At 37.6% G+C, this 10,450-nt stretch overlaps 1 non-coding gene across 1 annotated transcript; it reads left to right on the forward strand.

The window, feature by feature from the left end:
• The first annotated feature begins 9,805 nt into the window (after positions 1-9,805).
• TRNAS-GGA (transfer RNA serine (anticodon GGA)) lies at positions 9,806-9,878 on the forward strand. The gene has a single exon. It is a non-coding gene; the product is annotated as a tRNA-Ser (tRNA).
• Positions 9,879-10,450: the final 572 nt, after the last annotated feature.

Below are 10,450 nucleotides of genomic sequence, written 5' to 3' on the forward strand. Positions count from 1 at the left end.
AAACCACAGTCACAGAAAACTAACCAATCTGATCACATGGACCACAGCTTTGTCTAACTCAATGAAACTATGAGCCATGCCGCACAGGGCCACCAAAGGAGAACAGGTCATGGTGGAGAGTTCTGACAAAATGTGGTCCCCTGGAGAAGGGAATGGCAAACTACTTCAGTATTCTTGCCTTTGAACATCATGAACAGTATGAAAAGGCAAAAAGACAGGGCACTAAAAAATGAACTCCCCACATCAGTAGGTGCCCAATATGTTACTGGAGATCAGTGGAGAAATAACTCCAGAAAGAATGAAAAGACAGAACAAAAACAAAAACAATACCCAGTTGTAGATGTGGACTGGTGATAGAGGTAAAGTCTGATGCTGTAAAGAGCAATATTGAATAGGAAACTGAAATGCTAGATCCATGAATCAAGGCAAATTGGAAGAGGTCAAACAAGAGATGGCAAGAGTAAACATTGGCATTTTAGGAATCAGCTAACTAAAATGGACTGGAATGGGTGAATTTAACTCAGATGATCATTATATCTACTACTGTGGGCAAGAAGCCCTTAGAAGAAGTGGAGTAGCCATAATGGTCAACAAAAAAGTCCGCAATGTACTACTTGGTTGCAGTCTCAAAAACTACAGGATGATCACTGTTCATTTCCAAAGCAAACCAGTCAATATCACAGTAATCCAAGTCTATGCCCCAACCAGTAACCCTGAAGAAGCTGAAGCTGAATGGGTCTATGAAGACTTACAATGCCTTCTAGAACACCAAAAAAAAAAAAAAAAAAAAAAAAAGATGTCCTTTTCATTATAGGGGACTGGAATACAACAGAAGGAAGTCAAGAAATACCTGGAGTAATAGGCAAATTTGGCCTTGGAGTACACAATGAAGCATGGCAAAGGCTAGTAGAGTTTTGCCAAGAGAACACACTGGTCATAGCAAACACCCTCTTCCAACAACAAAAAAAAGGAGACTCCACACATGGACATCACCAGATGGTCAACACCAAAATCAGACTGATTATATTCTTTGCAGTCAAAGATGGAGAAGCTCTATAGAGTCAGCAAAAGTAAGACTGGGGACTGACTGTGGCTCAGATCACGGACTCCTTATTGCCAAATTCATACTTAAATTGAAAAAAGTAGGGAAAACCACTAGACCATTCAGGTATGACCTAAATCAAATACCTTATATTATACAGTAGAAGAGAGAAATAGATTCAATGGATTAGATCTGATAGACAGAGTGCCTGAAGAACTACGGACGTAGGTTCCTGACATTATACAGGAGGCAGGGATCAAAACCATTCCCCAGAAAAAGAAATGCAAAAAGGTAAAATGGTTGTCTGAGGAGGTCTTACAAATAGCTGTGAAAAGAAGAGAAATGAAAGGCAAAGGGGGAAAGGATAGATATACCCTAACCATTTCAACACAGAGTTCCAATGCATAGTAAGGAGAGATAAGAAAGCCTTCCTCAGTATCAATGCAAAGAAATAGAGGAAAACAATAGAATGGAAGAGACTAGAGATCTCTTCAAGAAAATTAGAGATACCAAGAGAACATTTCATGCAAAGATGGGCACAATAAAGGACAGAAATGGTATTAAGTATAAGATATTAAGAAGAGATGGCAAGAATACACAAAGAACTATTCAAAAAGATCTTCATGACCCAGATAATCACTATGGTATGATCACTCACCTAGAGCCAGACGTCCTGGGGTGGGAAGTCGAGTGAACCTTAGGAAGCATCACTACAAACAGCTAACAGAGGTGACAGAATTCCAGTTGAGCTATTTTAAATCCTAAAAGATGATGCTGTGAAAGTGGTGCACTCAATACACAATACATTTGGAAAACTCAGCAGTGGTCACAGGACTGTAAAAGGACAGTTTTCATTAAGAAAGGCAATGCCAAAGAATGTTCAAACTACTACACAGTTGCACTCATCTCACATGCCAGTAGAGTAATGCTCACAATTCTCCAGGCCAGGCTTCAACAGTACATGAATCATGAACTTCCAGATGTTCAAGCTGGATTTTAAAAAGGCAGAGGAACCAGAGATCAAATTGTTAACATCCACTGGATCATCGAACAAGCAAGAGAGTTCCAGAAAGACATCTATTTCTGCTTTATTGATTATGCCAAAGCCTTTGACTGTGTGGATCACAATAAACTGTGGAAAATTCTGAAAGAGATGGCAATACCAAACCACCTGACCTGTCTCTTGAGAAATCTGTATGCAGGTCAGGAAGCAACAGTTTGAACTGGACATGGAACAACAGACTGGCTACAAATAGGAAAAGGAGTATGTCAAGGCTGTATATTGTCACCCTTCTTATTTAACTTATATGCAGAGTATATCATGAGAAAGGCTGGGCTTGATGAAGCACAACCTGGAATCAAGTTTGCTGGAAGAAATATCAATAACCTCAGATATGCAGATGACACAATCCTTATGCAGAAAGTGAAGAAGAACTAAAGAGCCTCTTGATGAAAGTGAAGAGGAGAGTGGAAAAAGTTGGCTTAAAACTCAACATTCAGATAACTAAGATCATGAGATCTGTTCCTATCACTTCATGGCAAACAGATGGGGAAACAGTGGAAATGGTGTCAGACTTTATTTTTTTTTGTGCTCCAAAATCACTGCAGATGGTGACTGAAGCCATGAAATTAAATGACACTTGCTCCTTGGAAGAAAAGTTATGACCAACCTAAACAGCATATTTAAAAGCAGAGACATTACTTTGCCAACAAAGGTCTGTCTAGTCCATCTATAATTTTTCCAGTAGTCATGTATGAATATGAGAGTTCGAGTACAAAGAAAGCTGAGTGCTGAAGCATTGATGCTTTTGAACTGTGGTGTTGGAGAAAACTCTTGAGAGTCCCTTGGACTTCAGGGAGATTCAACCAGTCCATCCGAAAGGAAAGCAGTCCTGAATACTCACTGGAAGGAGTCATACTCAAGCTGAAACCCCAATACTTTGGCCACCTGATGCAAAGTAGTGACTCATTTGAAAATTTCCTGATGCTGGGAAAGACTGAAGGCAGGAGAAGAAGGTGAAGACAGAGAATGAGATGGTTGGATGGCATCACTGACTCAATGGACATGAGACTGGGTAAACTCTGGGAGTTGGTGATAGACAGGGAGCCCTGGCATGCTGCAGTCCATGGGGTTGCAAAAAGTTGGACACGATGAGCAACTGAATTGAACTATATATTAATATCCACTGTACTAACTTAAATGGATCTTGAATTTGCACCTTCTATTTTAGTCCTTGAGGACTGCTGTAATAAAAAAAAAATAAAAGGAAAGAAATAAAAACTATCACAGACTGAATAGTTTAGAAACAATAGAAATTTGCTCTTCACAGTTCTGGGGGCAGGGAAGTTCAGGATCAAGTTCCAACATGGTCACATTCTTTTAAAGGTTCCTTTTTGTGGTTCGCAGTTGGTGCCTTCTCATAGCAGAAGGGGTAGTGAGACAGTGGTATTTCTTCTATAAGAATATTAAACTCATTCATGAAGGATCCATCCTCATGACCTAAGCATCTTCCAAAGGCCTCAACTCCAATATCATCACATTGGGCATCAGGACTTCAATGCATGACTTTGGGGGAACACAAACATTCAGACCACAGAACATGCTTTTGTAATACCATATTCTGAACCATTAAAAATATAGACTTACAAAGTTATTCTTTTAATGACAAAGCATTTTATTGTACAATATAAAAAATTAAATATACTACTAAGTCGTAAGTAATCACATTAGGAAAATATTTTCCAAAATTCTAATTTTCCACTTTAAAGCTTAGATGTTATCACTGGCAACAATGGCAGTAGTTCTCCTTGAAAAGACAAGTGTACTTTGTTAGATTTTAAATTTTGCCAAAATGTCTGCCATGTCTCCAATTATGCCTATGTCATTTTTTTTCCAAGTAAAATTTTTCTTCAATGAAAAAAAAAAAAAGGCACTTTAGATGGCAACTCAATCACAAAAGTGCTTTTCCTTAATACAAACATTGTATTTCACTATGCAGTAGTGAGGCTCTATATATACTTCTTAGTCTCACACAGAACATTTAGAAACTAACAGTCCAGCATTGAGATTCAATGATTTAATATATTTTACTGCTTCATCAAATATTTTCTTAAGTCAAAACATTCTTTTTCACTGCGAATGCACGGCACTTATGTATTTACAACCAACCAACAGGTTCAGTTTGGTGCCACTGTAGTTTTAACTATGAAAGCTTGAATAAAATCAGTATAGATATCAATACAGAGAAAAAAAGGTAAAAAATATGTTAGGATTGTTATGAAAACAGTTTTAAACTAATGGATCTCCTGACTCTATCCATGGAACTCCAGAGGCCTATTGGACATTCTGTAAGAATTAGTGTGTTACAGTGACCAACTCTTGTTACTTCTTCTGTGAACATTCCAAGTACTGGTTTACCAGCAAACATATTTTGAGAAAGTTGGCAAGTGAGGTTCCAGAGAAAGCTCTCCAGTTGTAAATTGAATTGCCTGATTATTTAAACAAATAAAATAAAGTTAATCATAAATTCAAGGAGTAATAACTGCATTTAAGGAAATAAAAGCAGGTTGTAAAGATAAAGGTCTAGTTTTGCTTAAGCAATGGTGTTTCAACCAGGTCACTCTAACGATGTTATGCTTGTTTGTTTTTGTTAAAGTATAGTTCATTAACAATAGTTTTAGGTGTACAGCATAATGATTTACTATTTTTTACAGATTATTCTCCATTAAAAGTTATTACAAGGTAACGGCTATAGTTACCTAGATTGTACCCTGTGCTATACAATATATCCTTGTTGCTTATTTATTTCACACACAGTAACTTGTATCTCTTAATCCCATACTCCCAATGTGCCCTTTCCCACTTTCCTCTCCCCACTGGCAACCATAGTTTGTTTCTTATACCTGTGAACTTGTTTCTGTTTTGCTAAATGCAGTCATGTGTATTATTTTTAAGATTCCACATTTAAGTGATATCAAATAGTATTGGTCTTTGTCTGACTTATTTCACCAAGCACAATATTCTCTATGTCTATCCATGTCACTGCAAATGGGAGAATTTCATTTTTATGTCTCAGGAATACTCCATTGTGTGTGTATCTTCATTCATTTATCTGTTGATAAGACAATTTGGTTTCCTTCCTTATCTTGGCTATTGTAAACAGTGTTACTATTAGCATTTGGGTGTATATATCATTTTGAATTCAACTTTTCATTTTTTCTAGATATACACCCAGGAGTAGAATTACTGGGTCACAAGGTAGTCCTATTTTTAGTTTTTTGAGGAATCTTAAGAGATTACATTTAAAGAGAGACAAATTAAGAGAATCATTGATGAAAATATCTATGAAGGGGATTTCACAACATACAGTACAACAAGTGCAATGGAAATAAGTAAGTACAGTATCATGAGAAGCAAGAACACTGCTGGGACTGGAATCTAAAAGACAGTCAAGACCATAGCAAGACGTTTCTGTTTTCGATGTGTCTGGATGCACATGGATGGTTTTCTGAAGGGTAGTAAAGTAACCTAATTTATTTTCTAAAAGTACCACTCAGGTTTTGTGGTTGAGGAAAGACTGAATGGGAGCACACAGTCCAGCCAACAGAAGACGGCAGCTTAGCCATGGTGATAGACTGGAGCTTAGAAAGAGTGGCTATACTTGTGTATGTTTTAGGTGGCTGAGGATAATGTTTTTTGATATGCTGATATTAAGTGAGAGATAAAGTAAGAGATATCACTTAAATTTTAGATTTGGGTAACTGAAAGAAAGGAAGAAAGTGTCATTTAGATTGGAGGCTCAATTCTACTATATGTATGGGTAGGGAAAATAGGAGTTCTGCCTAAGATGCCAAGAGGAGGTAGTGAATTGGGAATGGTTCAGATGCTGGTTTGATCCCTGGGTCGGGAAGATCCCCTGGAGTAGGAAATGACAATCCACTTCGGTGTTCTTGCCTGGACAATCCCATGGACAGAGCAGCCTGGTGAGATAATGTAAACGGGGTCCCAAAGAACTGGACTTGATTAAGTGTACACACACACACACACACACACACACACACACACACACACAATGATTCAGTATTCCAGAGTAGAATCGAGTACCAGAGATACAAATTTAAAGTATACAAAGTACTGAATTTACTGGATGAGTAGAAAAGCCCTGAGGGAAGTTGGGGAGGATGAAGAGGCTCCACAAAGAAGCCTGAGAGGGAGTAGCCAATATACTCAGTGAAAAGATCAGGAGAGCATCAAGCAGATGAAGAAGGCCTTTGGGGAAGGTAGACATGATATCTAAGAAGTCATATACTCTGAGAATTGAAAATCATTCATTAGATTTGACAAACTATAAGTTATTGTTGATAGAGAAAAATTCAATGTCATTACTTTTTTAATCATGAGTTTTATTAGCAGTGGGCTCTTAGGGAGAAAAGAAATCAAAGAGTATTCAAATACTTGCTGGTTCATAAGTAGGCAATCTATTTGACTATGAAGTTAGAAAAAAAGTCAGTGTACAGATTGTGAGTTAACTATTATAAATAATTTCCTAGAACAAACATACTTACAATCTAGATGAGTAAAATATTTTTATAGGACATAGTTTAACAAATGTAGTTTCTTGTAAGAAACCTTAATAGTTTCAAAGTTTACATACACCGTGTTTAGAAACATTAAAATTATCCTTTTAGCATTACTTGAGAACTCTGCCTTACTTGGCAAAGATACTTAGAAACTCCTCTCTATGAAGACACACACACAAAAAAACATAAATTTAACTTAAAACTTATGGAGGACAAAAATATGCAATGGTTTGCTAACTTTTTTCCCCCTTATCTATGAAAACCTAATAATATATAGGCTAAGTAAGGGCTTTGTGTTTTCCAAGAATCTAGGTCAAGATCTTTCTAATTCTATTTAAGTTTCTTCATTAAAACATTAACTGAAGTCTGTTGTTTGTGGCTTCAATTATAATTTCTAGTCAAGGATAATTTAATATTATGTAACTTACACAAATCTTTTTCCACACTGGGGAATTTGCCAAAAGAAGTTTCAGTAAAACAGTGAGAGCAAACGCATAACTGGAGAGAGATCAGAAGAAACAGGAGAATAGGAGGTAAAATCAATGACTATAGATATCTTTTGAAGAGTTTTGCTTTAATAGCAGCAAAGGGAATGTGGGGTCAAGAGCTTTTTACTGTAGTTGTTTTTTCTTTTTAAGATGGAAATATGACATTTTGATAGATATGATCTTGTAGCCTTGATCTTGTAGGGATACTGGACAAGGACTGAGTGGCAAAGTGGAACAAAATCCTTAAGCAGGTGAGATAGGAGGCATGCTACTGGGAAAAGGGTAGGTTTAACTCTAGCACATGAGCTTATCTTTGGTCAAACAAGATTTTGTAGAACAGGATATGGAGTTTGAATTCAATGGATCAAAAATCAGAACAAATTTTAATAACTAATCAGGAAATAGGATCTCAGTTTTAGAACATTAAGTTATAATGTAGCTTTTGATAATCACAAGTTCCAGAAGGCAACAACCATTGGAGTGACTGAAAGATAGGACAGAAGAAAAAGCCATTGAAATGACAAAATTTTAAAAAGAAATGAAAGATCAGGTGCTGGATGTGCCGGCCACATGGATGTTGATATTGTTAAGAATGATGCTGTCTAGGCAGGGAGAACATGCTTATAAGGCAAAAGCTTATTAGTGACTGAAACAACAATGAGTGTTGGTAGATGACATAAATAAGAAGGCTGAGAGGCTAAGAGTTAACACGTAAACCTCAAACTGCTGGCAGCATTTCAAGATGGAGGAGATGGAATGTTATGGAGGACTCCTTGTGGCTCTGAGGTCAACAGCTGATCTTTGAAAAACAAAGTACAGTGCACAGTGGTGTAAACCAGATATAGCTTTGGTTGTAAGATCGAAGCAACTGTATACTGTAGTCAAAGGTCTGTAATAGCAGGAGCATATGCTCAGAAATGGAACAGTCCATAGTACCTTCAAACGCCTGGTTTTAAAACTTAACATATGTGGCAGAATGAAATTTTGTGATAAACTGGACAGACACTGGTGGGCAAAGCCGTGGAATTCTTTGGGGTGAGCAAAAATCTCAGGAGAGAGATACTTCCTTTATATTAGCAGAATAATGGAAATTTTTAGTTATAATTGATATTTCTACTCCATTTTTTACAGCTTATCAAAACTCTATATATAGGTATGCACATATATATTTTATTACACAAAATATTCACAAAGATCAGTAATTCTTGGTGATCTCATATTTTTGTCATAACAGAAGCATATGAATGCTGTGCCAAGCAAAATGGTTAAATATTCACTTAGTGAAGTGAATATTTATTCTCTGTCACACCATTCACTGACTAGTCATTCACTGTTACTTTCATCTTGACCAGTTTATCTTGAAGAAATAAGACATATCCTTATTGATGCTTTTGATTTTTTCCCTCAAAGTTTGAAAGTGAAAGTCTCTCAGTCATGTCCAACTGTTTGCGACCCCATGGACTACACAGCCCACGGAATTTTCCAGGCCAGAATACTGGAGAGGGTAGCCTTGCCCTTCTCCAGAGGATCTTCCCAACCTAGGGATCGAACTCAGGTCTCCCTCATTGCAGGCGGATTCTTTACCAGCTGAGCCACAAGGGGATCTCTTATTTCAATTTAAATCACTTATTGCTAAGAGTATTTGTCACTTGTATTTTATTATGCATGTTCTCTTGATTCACCATGGGGAAAATACATATGCATCTGTTATGAACTGCTATTCTCATTTCCAGAGAATAATAATTCTGCCTTATTTGGACATACATATCCCCCATGTTTGCTTTAGAGTGTTTTACTATTTTATAACAAGTAATACAGTAGTTCCAAATTGAGCATAATCTCATATTCACCAAGAATAATATAACTAAATTTAAAATATGACTTCCTTCCCTTTTGGGAGGAAGGCTTCCCTGATAGCTCAGTTGGTAAAGAATCCGCCTGTAATTCAGGAGACCCCGGTTTGATTCCAGGGTCAGGAAGATCCACTGGAGAAGGGATAGGTGACCCACTCCAGTATTCTTGGGCTTCCCTTGTGGCTCAGCTGGTAAAGAATCTGCCTGAAATGCGGGAGACCTGGGTTTGATCCCTAGGTTGGGAAGATCCTCTAGAGAAGGGAAAGGCTACCACTCTAGTATTCTGGCCTGAAAAATTCCATGGGCTGTGTAGTCCATGGGATTGCAAACAGTCGGACACAACTGAGAGACTTTCACTTTCCCCATTGGAAGAATAATGCTATTAATCTTACTGGCTTTTCTAATGTGAGATCTTAAAATTGATTTAACAATCAATAATGGACAAATGTGAAGTAGATGTAACTTTGCAGCTTCCTAGGAGAACTTTGCGAGTTAGAACTTTTCCCAGAATAATTTCATTGGTGACAAGCTGTCAATGGAATCAACCAAGTGGACAGAGTTATGACTACCCTTAAAGTACTTTACTTCTTTAGGGGGCAGATTTTGCCCCTGGAAACATATATAGATGGGTTTTCATATTTTCTTTCACTTGTATAGTTCTTAAATGTATCATTCCTTGAATTCAACTGTCTGATTTTTCTACATGTCAAGGACACTTTGTAATTTTTCAATAAATCCTGTCACTAATTTGTAAAAAATATAATAAATCTCTTCCCCTACTCTCTCTGTTTATGATAGATCCTCAGGCCTGAGTATCTGAAGATTAAGAACCCTAGAGAGCTTCCCTGGTGGCTCAGAGGTTAAAGCATCTGCCTGGAATGCTGGAGACCCAGGTTCGATTCCTGGGTCAGGAAGATCCCCTGGAGAAGGAAATGGCAACCTGCTCCAGTACTCTTGCCTGGAGAATCCCATGGAGGGAGGAGCCTGGTAGGCCAGAGTCGGACACGACTGAGTGACTTCACTTCACTTCAGAGAGGATATAACCGGGTACAGGGACTCAGGAAAGCTAATATTTAGTCATTTATTTTTCTAAGTTTGCTTTCTGACATATTGCTTTAACATTTTAGAAGGGCAGAGCCAAGGCTCTGGCTCATGACTCAGAACCCAGATGGGGCTTCTGCTCCTCTCTTGTCAGACACAATTTGTCTCCTAGTTTCCCGTTGTTCCAGTCTTTAGCATTGTGTTTGATATTATCCAGTCTTCTTCCTTCGTTTGCCCATTTGTATATAATCTATTGCTCTGACAGTTTAGATCCTTAAATTCTCCCAGTTCCTCTATAGTTTGCATTCCTTGGCAGTAACTCAATTGGAACAACACTGGCTTCACTCTTGGCCCATGTGTTTGGCAAACTTTAGTTTCCTACTCTCTATAGATGGGTTTCAGAAACACAACCCTGGCTTGAGTTTCAGACTTTGTGTTTGCAATTA

Source organism: Ovis aries, chromosome 4 (genome assembly GCF_016772045.2).
Source record: "Ovis aries strain OAR_USU_Benz2616 breed Rambouillet chromosome 4, ARS-UI_Ramb_v3.0, whole genome shotgun sequence".
In the NCBI taxonomy this organism is placed as follows: domain Eukaryota; kingdom Metazoa; phylum Chordata; class Mammalia; order Artiodactyla; family Bovidae; genus Ovis; species Ovis aries.